Raw genomic sequence first — 14592 nt, 5'->3', positions numbered from 1 at the left:
TTTCATTTCCTAAATTGCAAAATTTCCTTCAAAAAGATTTAAATCATCATATGTAGTGAAACATAATTAGTAATACTGTTATATCTATTTTCATCATGACAGTTTGTAATATTCAGCATACTAGGGTCCACATCTGTATATACGGTAACACAACCATCGAAAACACTGTCTGCAGCTCTCCACTTAAGTCTGAGGAGAAGCTGCACACACAGGCCCAGCAACTTCAAAGTCACTGCAGAGATGGGTTTGAATACTTACTCCTGCACTCAGTACAGTCCGGAGTCATGTAGTCCCTGGCATCATAAATTCAAAACCTTAGACTGTACCTTTACTTATGCTAAAAGACAGTTTTTAACCAGTCACCCAGTAATGGAAATCTTTACCCTCTGCTGTTAACCATCATGTTAAATGATGATACTGAAAAAGATACTGCGTATCACCTCAAACAGTGGAAAGTATTAAAGTGCTTTATACGGGTTAAATTGTCACTCCTGATTTATTTACAAGTAAAACACACAGAAGCAAACGGACATAGACACAAACAATACAACACAATCATTAAATACACACCATGTACAAATTCTAAAATGCTCTGTATTCTTTCTTGCCAAGTTCTCAGAAACAGTCTCTGATAGGTTAACCTGCCCCACCCCCAGTTCGCTGCATGCGGACTAGAAATCTGAAATAAAACAAGGTCCTGTGCTTGCCTTTAAAACTAAAACAAATTTACCGGAAGAAGGTGTCAGTCATCAGTACATCAAGCTTCAAAGCATTATGTGTTACCCATAACAATGGCAACTTAATTAACAATTTAAGGATCATATGTACCTAATAATTAATCTACAGACACTGAGCATGCATCCCACACCAGTAGAAAACACCACGCCCGTATGGGTGCCATCCATGGAATTAACATTTAAATACTTTTTCTTTCAAAGATCACCCTCATGTTGATTAATTCTCAAATAATACTACTTTAGGCAAACCAACTCCAACAAAACACTGCAGTTTTCCAAGGAAGCACTTGTAAACCATCTTAGTTATCACAATCTTACAAATGACACAGTTGGAACTTGTACACATAGCTTGGAGGATGAAAGCTCTATTAACAACGAATCATTGACAAGCATTCAAGAAATGTGAGCAGGCCATCAAACCTAAACAAGCACTTTTACATTTCTGTGCCACAATACGATTCCTACTCAGTCAGTGGCAGTATCAAAGATCATCCTTCACAAATGCAGCTACAGTGGCGACCCATTTTCCAAGCTCTCTCAATCTTGAAGCCGTGTAGAAGCATCAATAAATAGACACTGGGCTGGTTACAGATGGAGGTCTCAATGCATTAGGGAAGTTATAATGTCAATACATCAGAAACATGGCCAGTGTGTCTCACACTATACACGATGTTTGCAATTCAGAATCCCACTGAAATGCACGACTCCATGCATACTTTCATCAGACCAGCAGATTTCTTTGCTTTAAAGCCATTCACGGGATGTCACCATCACAGGCAAGGCCGACATTTATTGGTCACCTCCAATTACCCTGGAGGCGGTGGTGGTGGTGGTGAGCTGCTGTACCCTATGTGAAGATAGGCCCAGTACTTTTAGGGAGCAAGTTCCAGGATTATGACCAAGTGACAATGAACAAACAGCGATATACTTCCAAAATCAGGATGGTGAAAGACGTGAAGCGGAACTTGCATGTGGTGGTGCATCTGCAGCCCTTGTTCTTCTAGGTGGTAGAGGTCACAGGTGCTGTCGACGGAGCCTTGGCAAGTTGCTGCAGTGCATTTTTCATATGGTACACACCAATAGCAGATGGGGTGCCAATCATGCGGGCTGCTTTGTCCTGGATGGTGTCGAGCGTCGCGCATGTTGTTGGAGCTGCACCCATCCAGGCAAGTGGAGATTATTCCATCACACTCCTGACTTGTGCCTTGGACAGGCTTTGGGGAGTCAGGAGGCAAGTTATATGTCACAAAATTCCCAGCCTCTGACCTGCTCTTGCAGCCACAGTATTTATGTGGTTGGTCCAGTTGAATTTCTGGTCGATCACAACAATGGGGGAATTCAACATTGGTAATGCCATTGAATGTTAAGGGAAAATGGTTAGATGCTCTCTTGAAGATAGTCATTAGTGCCACCCAAGTGCCAGCAAATGTTACTTTGCCAATTATCAACCCAATCCCGAATACTGTTCAGGTCTTGTTTCATGGAGGCACGTTTTGCTTCAGAAGGAGGACTCATGGATGAACAGTGTTGAGCACCAATCAGCACTTCCCACTTCTGACCTTACGTTGGAGGGAAAAGCATTGATGAAGCAGCTGAAGATGGTTAGGCTGAAGACACTGCCCTGAGGAACTCCTGTCGTGATACCTGGGACTGAGTTGATTGGCCTCCAACAACCACAGCCATCTTCCTTTGCGCTAGGTATGACTCTATCCAGAGGAGATTTTCTCCCCCTACACACCCACTACCACCACCCCACAAGTCCCACTGACTTGAACTTTATTAGGGACCCTTGATGCCAGTGTTTAGCCAAGATCTTCCGGTACAGCTACGAGCAACTGCTAATTCTACAGTACAAGTCTTTGGCACAATAGTCTTTGCTGTATTCAACAAGTTCAGCCATTTCTCGATCTCACATGGAGGGAATCGACTTGGCTAAAGACCGTCTTTCAGCGATGGTGGGGACCTCAGGATGGAGCATCCATTCAACACTTCTGGCTGAAGATGGTGGCAAACGCTTCAGCCTCATCTTTAGAAGTCACATGCTGGGCTTCACTAAGATCTTAAAGGATGGAGTTGTTCATGGAGCTTCCTCCACCTGTTAATTACTTAATTGTCCTGCACCATTCACAACTGGATGTGGCAGGACTGAAGAGGTTTGATCTGATCCATTGATAGAGCGAAGTGATCGCACAGTCTATAGTATGCATGCTGTCCTGTATAGTGGTTCACCAAGTTGGCAGCTCATTTTTAGTTACGGCTGGTGTTGCTCTTCATATGCTCTCCTACACTCCTCATTGATCCAGGGTTGGTCCCCAGCTTGATGGTAATGGTGGAGTGAGGGATATGCTGGCCTATGAGGTAACAGATTGTGGTGGAATACAATGCTGCTGATAATCCACAGCACCTCACAGATCTGCAGTTTAGAGATGCTGCATCTGTTCTGAATTTATCCCATATAGCATGGCAGTAGTGCCACACAATATGATGGAGGGTGTCCTTAGTGTGAAAATGGGACTTCTGTCTCCACAAGTACTGTGCAGCAGCGACTCCTACCAATATTGTCATGGAGAGATGTATTTGCAACAGGTGGATTGGCAAGGACAAGGGCAAGTAGATTTTTCTCCCCTTGTTGATTCTCTTACCACTTGCTGCAAGCCCAGTTTGGCAGTTATGCCCTTCAGGACTCGTCCAGTAGTGGTGCTACTGAGCCACATTTGGTGATAGACATTGAGGTACCCCACCCGGAGTACATTCTCTGCCCTTCCAAGTGGTTTCCAACATGGAGCAGTAGTGATTCATCAGCTGACAGAATGTAGTAGGTGGTAATCAGCAGCAGGTTTCTTTGCCCAGGTTTGAAGCCATGACATTTCATGGCATCCAGTGTCGATGTTGAGGTGTCGCCACCTCTTAAGCGTCTATCCTGCACTGGGACATGACATACCCAGGGATGGTGAAGGAATCTGGGATGTTGACAGAAAGGTATGATTCTGTGAGCATGACTATGTTAGACTGTTACTTGACTAGTCTGCTGGGCAGCTCTCCAATTTTGGCACAAGTCCACAGGTATAAGTGAGAAGGACTTTGCAGGGTCTGCTGGGCTGGGTGTGCCATTTGCATGTTCGAATCCAATGCTTAAGTTGATGCCAGGTGATCCGTCCACTTTTACTTTCTTATACTTTGTTGTAGTTATTTGGCATAACTGTGTGGTTTACTAAGCCACTTCAGAGATCAGTTAAGAGTCAACCACATTGGTTGAAGTGAAGTTGCAAACAGACCAGACCAGATAAGAACAGCAGGTTTCCTTCCCTAAATCACGTTAATGAACCAGTTGGGTTTTTTTTTTAAATGAAAATTCAACAGTATTTAGGTCACTTTTACCAATATTTGCTTTTTAATTCCAGATTTTTTTAAATTGAATTAAAATTCTAAAATTGAGAGATTTGAACTCATGTTTTCTGGGTTATTAGTCACTTTGGATTTGGATTACAAGTTCAGTAATCATAACCACTGCACTACCTTATGTCTGCATCAATTCAAAAAACTGCACACAGATTCCCCTGAATATGCAATGCTGCCCCAAATGAACACTATTCACAAAACTGTTCCTTGCAGAGATGTGAAAACGCTGGTAACCAACACTTGCTGAAGTATGGTTGTTAATACAAACAATAGATGATGGTAAATCTCTACTTACCTATTACAGTTACTCCAATCTCAATCAGAAAGGATTTTGAAACAATGAGCTGGTACCTGGTATAGTTGTGCCCAAGTCCAATGTGCAGGGTGTTGAAAATCCCTTTCCAATGGGATAGGGACTAGTGGAACACCAGAGCATTATCCTTTCACCTCAGAGGCTTGGATACTAATTTGTACAGGATAGAAAGCTTCACCTTTTCAACCAGCTGCTTCACCACAATAGGCCAACCAGTTGGTCACACTCAACCACACATGATGAAAAGTCACAGATGTGAAACGTTAACTTTGTTTCTCTCTCCACAGATGCTGCCTTACCTGCTTAGTATTTCTAGCATTTTCTGTTTTTGTTCACACTCATCTCTGGTCCCAGCAGAAATCCTTCAACCTAGACTGCAACTCAGAATTGGCACAAAGAAAGGAGAAGGGGGTGGTGGTTGAAGGTGAAGAAAGTAAGTTATTTCCAATTTAATTTCTTTGGATGCGTTTCCATTAGAAAATTATATTTTGCAGTGGTGTATGTTTAGCAACAGCCCCCACTCCTCCATCAACAACCAGAAAGACAACTCGTAGATGCTCAGTCAATATCAGCCATCTGGAACAGACCTGAAGTTGACCTTGATCCATATTCAGCAATTTCAATGAATAAAATGAAACACTGGCTGAAAACAACCATCGCATAATTCCTCAGTGCAACTGGAGATTCCTGTGGGCATGACCCAGAATCCTTCCTCTAGCTGCACTGCAATTAAACTTCCACTTCCTGATTAATTATTAAAAGTACTTTTTTTTTTAAAGTCACATTATTCACTGGATGCTAGAAAATGATGTGCTCCATTATTTATGAAGCCAGTTTTAGATTTTTGTTCTTATTACATTATGTCAACACAAGTCAAAGATGGCAGCAAGCTTGGTAACTTAGTGTAGCCCCACTCTTCAGATATATGAAAGAGATCAGACAGGTTAACATTCTCAGGAGGCTTGCTTGGTCAGGTTCTTCTGAAACAATACAGGTGACATGCAGCTCCTTCAGACACTGTCATGCACGTCCAGCATGTGCCTTTTTCAACAGCACTTGATAAAAACATTATGATCCATGTTATAAGAAAGTATGGTGAAACATCATCTCACTTGAGAAAGTGTCAATACAGTGTGGAAAGAAAGCAAGCCAGCCTTGCGGTTGTATATAATGCCATTCACGACCTTGGCTTGTTTCAAAGCGCTTTACGTAGTCACCCTTGTAATGTAGGAAATGTGGCAACCAATTTTCATAGAGTAAGCTCCCACAAACAGCAATAAGATGACCAGTTTTTTTTTAAAGTGACGTTGGTCGGCAGGATAATTTCATCAAGATAAACATCAAGTGGAGAAGATGAGACCATGACTGCACCCCCACCGGCCCCAATCCTTTAAAGACTGCAAGGAGAAGGAAAAGAAAAAAAAGCAATAAATGATCTTCCCATCAGCATTGTAAAATCAGCCAGGAGTAGCATTGGGGTCACCTGGGAAGAGTGCTGTTAACACTGGCCCCAATGAGACTGCAGCAAGGAGAGCAACCCTTCCCCATATGTCAATATAAAAATCTAGAAATTTCCTATAACATTGCTCACAAATCAAATAACCACATAACAGAGGTATTATTCTGCTACTAAAATGGAATAGTATCCCTTTAAGGCCACAAAATAGAAGTTAAATAATCAATGTCTCAGGTGAGTCAGAGTTAAATTGTTTGACAGAAAACATTCAGGCACCAGTTAATAGCATTTAGCATTAAGTGACTACTTTATTTCTCTCTTTTTCAGCTGACAGAATTTGAAAAGACCATTGTGACCAAGAGTTTTTGATTGACTCCTGGAATAGAAAAGTAAATTTGTCCTCCTCACTTACTAAAGCTGCATAAATCTGTATATGTAATATGGAGAGAGGCAGTGAAGGGACAAGTAGAAAGGCAAGATCATTTATTTGTCTGGTCAAGTAGAGTACAGAATGGGAGCAAAGTGCCAATGTGTTCAATTGTTGATCAGGCTTAAAAAGGAATGCAGGAGCCCAGATACCAGATTTTGATATTAGGAATATTTAAAAAAAAAAGTAGTGTTCCCAAGAGATGGTGAGAATATTCAGGGAAGTGGGAGAAACCTCTCTGGAGCAGTAATTAAGCACATAACTGCATCATTAAAGAAAATGCATAAATAACCAATCGTATTGAGGCTCTTGTTAAAAACGATCTCCCAAATAGTTCAAGTGTTATGTTGTTCTTAATTTTTTTTTTAAATGTAGATTTGCATGGCCCAATAATAGCTGTCTGGCTTTGTGCCCCCAATCCTGCTCCATCACTGGGTAGGAAGATGGTGAGGCTTAAAACAACAGGTTCTGGCACATTCTGCAATGGCCAGTCTTGCTGTTAATTGTAAAAAGAAATTCGAGGAGTTTTGGGCACAGATGACAGGTGGGAGTTATAGCCAGCTGCTTAGCTGAAATTCTTCAACCGATGGTCATAACACAGGAAACCTCCTCAAACTCAAACTTTAGATTTCTCAGATGTTGGCAGCTGCATTTTTATACAAAAAAGTGTTGCTGGAGATAAACTTAACTTAAATTTTGGAATTCTTGGCTATTGTGTTACAAATTTTATTTCCACAACTGAGATTTTTAAGTTTAGCGAAATATCTACCTCAAAGATTGGGGAAAAAAATTCTATTTTTGTATATTATTAGTAGCTTTTTCCGATTGCTCGTTCTTGTTATTTTCATACATTTAGTAAATTTTTATTAGTGGTTAATGTACACTTTTGATTTGCAAGTTTCATATCTTTCAATTGTGAAAATTTTATCTACATAAGCAATAATCAATTATATATGCCTGTGATACAGAAATCTGCATTTTACAGGTGTAGTACTAATGTGTACTAGATACAAGCTATATTTACCAGAGAACTCCAGGGAGTTGACATGTGTAATCAATTTAAAGCCCGTTCTGATTGGCCACTCCAGTAGATGAGAAAGCAGTTTCTGTTCTGGTATTGTGCTTAACATGGAAACATGAGCAGTATTGCAAAGGGCTGATTTCCTTCCAGTACTGCAAATAGAATTCTTCTTTATAAAAATAATAGCAGATCTCCCACAGCATTGGGTCTCAGTAAGTGAGAAAATAAAGACAGGGCCATTATATCATATCAAGGCATGTCAGATAGAGCACATCATATCACATTGCTAAAATGCAGTTACATAAAACTTTAAGGTTATAAGATCCAATATCAATAACACCAAGGTCAATTAAGAGTTAAGTGAGCCATCCATGGTCAATTAGAGATATTTCTGGGAGATCATCGAAGTCAGACTCATCATGGCACCGAAGGAGGTCACTCAGCCCATCGAGTCCATGCTGGCTCTCTGCACAGCATTCTTTCCCATTAAAAAAGACTGCTAAAGTGTTTCACCTAAAGATTTGGAGATGTTTTGAGAGTTTTATACAGATATCCACATGATGTGCAAGCTGCTGCAGCAATACTAATGAAAAACTACTTTCTTCCTAGTAATCTACATTATACTCATTGCCACGACTGTTCTGATTTGAGCCATTGATACAGACCAGGGAATGAAGTGTGGGCGGCCAAGCAATGCACCTGTGCTCTTACTCACCTGCTTCAAAACAGCTGCCTTATTAAGAGCAACAGCAACATGAAACCTAGATACATTTCAGTCATGCTCACATTACATTTTGATGTCAAAGGATTAAAAGGAGAAAGTTACAAAATCCTGTTCAAGTAACCAGTACCAGAACATTTCAGAAAAGCCCACACATTCTTTTCCCCCAAAAGCTCCAATTCAGTATATACACACCAAAATCAGACAGCTCTTCGCTACCTCCAATTTTCTCTGATCCTTCTCCCCTAGCTCTCCTCACTCTGGATATATTTCTGCAGGCACTAGCAGCCTTCTAACACTACTGTCATTCATTACGTCTTGAAAATGTGAGTTATTCTGCAATGGAAGGCATCAAATAGCCCACACACCATTTAGACTCTCAGTCCTATTTTGTGGCAGAAATTAACTGAGGATCAAATTTGGGACCTCCCTGATCTGGATGATGCAATGCAATTCCCCACTGAGCCACCAGCAAGCTCCAAAACCACAGACTCTCAATGAAAATCTACAATTAAAGTCTCTTAAGAAGGGTCTATTGGATTAGGGCTTAAAAAAGAAATGCACACATATTCTAACTGCCATGAAAATGGCAAGTACAGTGCTCTGAAAAGCAAAAGGGACATTCCTTGCTGAGTGGGACTGAAGGAAAATGCCAACATTCCTCCCACCTCTTTCACAGGGAACTGCTGAAAATGTCACTTACAGATTTGCTCAAATCTGCTGCAGACTGTTCTCAGCACAGCACCTTTTAAAAAAAAAACACGGTACAGAACCCCAAGGAACAGTTTCAGATGTGGCTCAGTTGGTTGGTAGCTCTCTTGCCTCCGAGTCAGCAGGACATGGATTCAAGCCCCACTTCAGAGACCAGAGTACAAAGGTTAGGCTAACATTCCAGTACAAGTCCTGAAAGGAATGCAGCACTGTCAAAATTGCCATCTTTCAGATGAGGCCCCATCTGTCCTCTCAGGTGGATGTAAATGATGGCATGAAGCTATCCGAAGATGATCAGGGGAGTTCTCCCTGGTGCCCTGGTCAATATTTATCTCTCAACTATCATTAAAACAGATCATCTGGTCATCACCACATTTGTGGCTAAATTGGCTGCATTTACCCCCACATTACAAAAGTGACTACACTTCAAAATAATTCATTGGCTGTAAAGGGCTTTGGGATGTCCTGAGGGTGTTAAAGGCACTATATAAATGCATGCCTGGGGAACACTATTGTAATATGCATGCATTAACCACCTCAGGGTCCCCTCTGAACCACAAGATTGGAATTGTACTTCCCCACACAGAGACTGGGTCATAATCACAAAAAAACTAACTTGTCCTTAATTACTATATTCAAACATTCCTACCATTTATGAAATCCAAGGTCTACTGCCTTAACCTGGGGAAACCCAGCAGCATTAATACAGGGGATGGACATCTACATTTAGTGCATTTGTTACCTGTGCATCAGCTGGACAGTGTAAAGAACAAATAATAAAAATCTGGAGCAAAGAACAGATACAGTCACAGGTGAAAATTTAAGAAGAGCACGCAGACAGACACAGGAAAAGGCTGAAGCTTTATAAAAGAGTTTCATACACTTACTCCTCTTCTGCAGATGGAAGCCAGAATTTAGCATGTACGGAGGTCATTTAAATCACTGTTGTAGAAATAAAATATTATTTCACTACACATCACACTTCTCTTAAAGTCCCTGACCGTCCAGTAGTGCACCTACATAGTGAATCTTCATGCTTGTCAAGACAGCATTGGGAGGTTATTCACCCACAGGCGACATCAGTCAATCCCAATGCCCTTCTCAACTGACATCCACATCCCCCAACTTTCCGAGAGAGGTTATTGGATAGAAATCCAGAGAGGTTATGCTGGCCAATTCTCTCTTTCCCAGCTCAGCAGCACAAAGACTAAGTCCAGCCACATACCAAGTCCTGGCTGATTTGAACCTACAGATTTCCTGATTTATATGACTTAACTACACAACTATTGTGAAGTCCCAAATAAAAACAAGAAATGCTGGAACCACTCAGCAGGTCTGGCAGCATCTGTGGAAACAAAAGCAGAGTTAGCATTTCGGAACTGACAAATATTAAAAATGTCACAGGTTATAAGCAAGTGAGGTGGGGGTGGGGCAAGAGATAACAAAGGAGAAGGTGCAGATTGGACAAGGCCACATAGCTGACCAAAAGGTCATGGAGCAAAGGCAAACAATATGTTAATGGTGTGTTGAAAGACAAAGCATTAGTCCAGAATAGGTATCTCATCTACCGATTAGGCACACTACAGCCTGCCAGACTGGACATTGAGTTCAATAATTTCAGAGCATGACAGCCCCCCATTTTACTTTCATTTTTAGTTGTTTTTTCTTTTTTACAACCTTTTTTTTTTGCATTTATTTCATTTCATCTTAGTTTGTTCAGTTTGCTCACCCACTGTTTTTTTTTCATGTTTGCACTTGCTGCTGTTCAATATTCAGTCCATTAACACCTATTCTGTACTAGTGCTTTGTCTTTCAACACACCATTAACATATTGTTTGCCTTTGCTCCATGACCTTTTGGTCAGCTATGTGGCCTTGTCCAATCTGCACCTTCTCCTTTGTTATCTCTTGCCCCACCCCCACCTCACTTGCTTATAACCTGTGACATTTTTAATATTTGTCAGTTCCGATGAAGGGTCACTGATCCGAAACGTTAACTCTGCTTCTCTTTCCACAGATGCTGCCAGACCTGCTGAGTGGTTCCAGCATTTCTTGTTTTTATTTCAGATTTCCAGCATCCGCAGTATTTTGCTTTTATTATTGTGAAGTCCCTCTGTACAAAAACACAAACCTAACATTCTCCATAAGTAGCAGGCTACTAGCGAAATCCCTTTTTTCAGAAATCGAGACATTCAGATCAGTACATTCTCACAATTTCATCAGCAGTTGGTAATTATGGAGTAAAGCAGGCAGCCTCCTGTTCTTTAAACATGGAGTTTCAGACCTAGGTGGTGCAATTACATCCTGAGCTGGGAGGGAGAAGGGTAGAGTTGTCAACCTTCCACTCCTGGACTCTTCAAGAATTAAAGATTTTTCTCCAGCATACTGCTACAAGCAACCCAGGAAAAAAATCAGTGGTGTTTAAAAAGAAGTGTTTCTTTGAACACTTTTGTTTTAATTATAAAAGGTATTGAACACAAGAAAAAGGCTATTTGACTGAGCAGGGCGGTTGGAGGCAGGAGGTCAAATAATGAAGTCTCCAGGAATATACCCAGATTTGGCAACCATAGGGATGGAGGTTCAGGGAAAAAAAATACTTTGTTTATTTGCAGTGCCTCCACCCATTCATCACGTAGCTGATAGGTGTATTTTTATGAAAGTCATGGATTTATGGAGAAGCCATTTCAGATTGCACTTGCTGCTCACATCAGCCCTTAGGTCACTCAACGGGAAAACAGCAGCATCTGAGTCTGAATTTAGAGCATCACATCAATCTGACACTTTGAATGAGGGAAACCCATAAATAAAAGCAAGCTCAGTTTGATTGAGCAGGTCATTAAGGGGCCATCCATAATCACCACCTTTACAGGCAGCACACAGAGACTTGATGCTCTCACTATATAAACACACACGAGCCATTAACCCCCGCTCTGCTTTCTCAGAGGCCTGCTCTGAACATTTACAATTGTAGTAGCCATTTCTATTAATAGATGAGTGGACTGGGATGACCAGGTCATATGACCAATGTGCCTTCTGAATGGGCAGCTCAGCAGAACAAATTTTGCTCTCCCTGCTCACTGAGCTATTGATTCATCTAGGCAGGGTGGTTACTGAAAATGTGGGCAGACAGGAGTGTGCACTGTGCACCCCGAAGGAATGCCATTCAATTTCCACCCACTTAAATTAATGGACCTTGTATTCGGTGGGTGCTATTAGTGGCATATAAAGAGAGAACTTGCAGTTATATAGTGCTTTACAGCCAATGAAGTGCTTTAGAAATATAGTCACCATTGTAATGTCGGAAATGTAGCAGTCAATTTGCACACAGCATGGTCCCGCAAACAGCACAAAAATAAATAGTTGATCATTTTAAGTTTTAGCTAAGAATTATATGTTGGCCAGGACATGAGAGAGATCTCCTCTGCTTTTCTTCAAAATAATGTACAGTAAGAGTATAATTAAACAAAGGTAGTCCTACTAAAAATAGACAGAGGAGAGGTATGGAGGCATAGTCAAAGGTTACAGGTAGGGGGAGGAGGAAAAATGCTCCAGAATCACATTCATAGGGGATGTAATTTGTGACTTTGATTAGGGCTGTTTCAATGTTGTGACAAGGACAGAAACCTGACTGAAGAGATTCAAGTATGGAATTGAATGGATTTGGGAGGAGACAACCATCAAATGGTGTACTCTTAATATTCCATCAGGTTTAAGGAGATGGGAAGTTATTGAGTACATTCCACAGTAATTAGTATCCTGACGAATGAATGAAAACCCATTATATTACAGCCAGCAGGTGACTCGACTGAACAAAACATGGGCGGCACAGTGGCGCAGTGGTTAGCATCGCAGCCTCACAGCTCCAGCGACCCGGGTTCAATTCTGAGTACTGCCTGTGTGGAGTTTGCAAGTTCTCCCTGTGTCTGCGTGGGTTTCCTCCGGGTGCTCCGGTTTCCTCCCACATGCCAAAAGACTTGCAGGTTGATAGGTAAATTGGCCATTATAAATTGCCCCTAGTATAGGTAGGTGGTAGGGAAACATAGGGACAGTTTAGTTTTTAGTTTTAGTTTAGTTTTTAGATACAGCACTGAAACAGGCCCTTCGACCCACCGAGTCTGTGCTGACCATCAACCACCCATTTATACCAATCCTAAACTAATTCCATATTCCTACCACATCCCCACCTGTCCCTATATTTCCCTACCACCTACCTATACTAGGGACAATTGCTAATGGCCAATTTACCTATCAACCTGCAAGTCTTTGGCATGTGGGAGGAAACCGGAGCACCCGGAGGAAACCCACGCAGACACAGGGAGAACTTGCAAACTCCACACAGGCAGTACCCAGAATTGAACCCGGGTCGCTGGAGCTGTGAGGCTGCGGTGCTAACCACTGCGCCGCCCATGTTTTGTTCAGTTGAGTCACCTGCTGGCTGTAATAGGTGGGGATGTGGTAGGAATATGGAATTAGTGTAGGATTAGTATAAATGGGTGGTTGATGGTCGGCACAGACTCGGTGGGCCGAAGGGCCTGTTTCAGTGCTGTATCTCTAACTAACTATACTAGTGTCACTAACTCCCAGACCGAGGGGGTGGCTTTTCATTCAATCTGGTAACTTTTATTGGTGGTTTGATGAACCAATCCTCAAACCACACTCACTTTATACACACACCAACTTCAGAAAACAGAGCGAAATATACCATTAAGTGTTAAAGCTAGTGTTCTAGTAACTGTAACTTAACCCTTGCAGCACAGACCCACACTTTGTGGAGCAACCACATAGGGCGTTTAGTCAATATAAAACAGCTTTCAACAAAAGAAAACTTTATATCAGGGCTCACTGTACAGAATCCTGTTCAATCAACATTTATATCTTTACAACATGTGCACATCACATGCTGCAGCAATCTGACACTGAATACTCCAGCACACATTCTCTATCTCCAGCAGTGCCTCCAAGCTGTTAAGAGTCAGGACCTCGGTACGGAGTGTGGAAACAATACAGAGATCCGTGGTTGCTCCAAGCAGCTCCCACACCACACAACCCCCAAAGAAAGCAACATTGCCATGAGAAGGGAATGTGCAGCCGAAGCTCAGCTTCAGTTACAAGAACTCCTGGGCAGAGTTTAAGAAATTAGAGATCTTAAATGAGATGTCAGAAAAAGATACGTATGCCTGTAATTTGCAGGGGGCATATCACTGATCTAATCCATATTTTCATTCCCCCTCCATACTTTGGAAGGCGGTAACTCCAAGTGAAAAGGGTCACTGTAGCTGCTGCTGCCTTCTGGTACCTTACTCAAATGGTCAATATTCACAGAAGATTAGACTGTGGAGGTCATTACAACTGACCTTGACCATGTTCAAAGCCATCTGAAACACACACATTTAACATGGATGACCAGATACCCAGAATGAGTACCTCCCCCCCCACCCCTCACTGATGGATACTGACCCCTTTTGTTGCACCTTTAGCTCGACAGTAGCCAAGATCAGAAAAGGTCCCAAGACCTTCCTGGTCTGTGTGGATCAGTCCTGCACGTAGTTCACTGAGCCCGAGGAACATATCCTCCCACCAAGCCATCTCTGCATGAAATAAAAAACTTCTGTGGATTGGGGAGGAGAGGGTTAGTCTACATTCACACAGTTCTTTTATAGTCTATCATGCAGTGGGGCAGACAAAAAGCCATGATAGGGACTGTGGGGTTAATTAAAATGTTCTATCTACTTTAAGTAGTAGATTGACCAAAATTATTTGGCTCTTTTTTGTATTGGCTTCATTGCTCCCTGAAGATTTTAATTAGTT

At 41.8% G+C, this 14592-nt stretch overlaps 1 protein-coding gene across 5 annotated transcripts in view; it reads right to left on the bottom strand.

Annotated features, from left to right (window-relative positions):
- pknox2 (pbx/knotted 1 homeobox 2) overlaps window positions 1–14592 on the bottom strand; it is a 435336-nt gene that overhangs the window by 403678 nt on the left and 17066 nt on the right. The window contains exon 1 of one of the 5 annotated variants that reach the window (XM_068053840.1): window positions 4749–5082. The exons of the other annotated variants lie outside the window; for them this stretch is intronic. The gene's annotated coding sequence lies outside the window, so the exon portion shown is untranslated. Of the gene's footprint in view, window positions 1–4748; window positions 5083–14592 lie in introns of those variants that run through there. 5 annotated transcript variants of the gene reach the window in all.

This window comes from Heterodontus francisci, chromosome 22 (genome assembly GCF_036365525.1).
Source record: "Heterodontus francisci isolate sHetFra1 chromosome 22, sHetFra1.hap1, whole genome shotgun sequence".
Lineage (NCBI taxonomy): Eukaryota > Metazoa > Chordata > Chondrichthyes > Heterodontiformes > Heterodontidae > Heterodontus > Heterodontus francisci.
The sequence above is the reverse complement of the archived record's forward strand: the minus strand, read 5'-3'. Positions and strand labels throughout refer to the sequence as shown.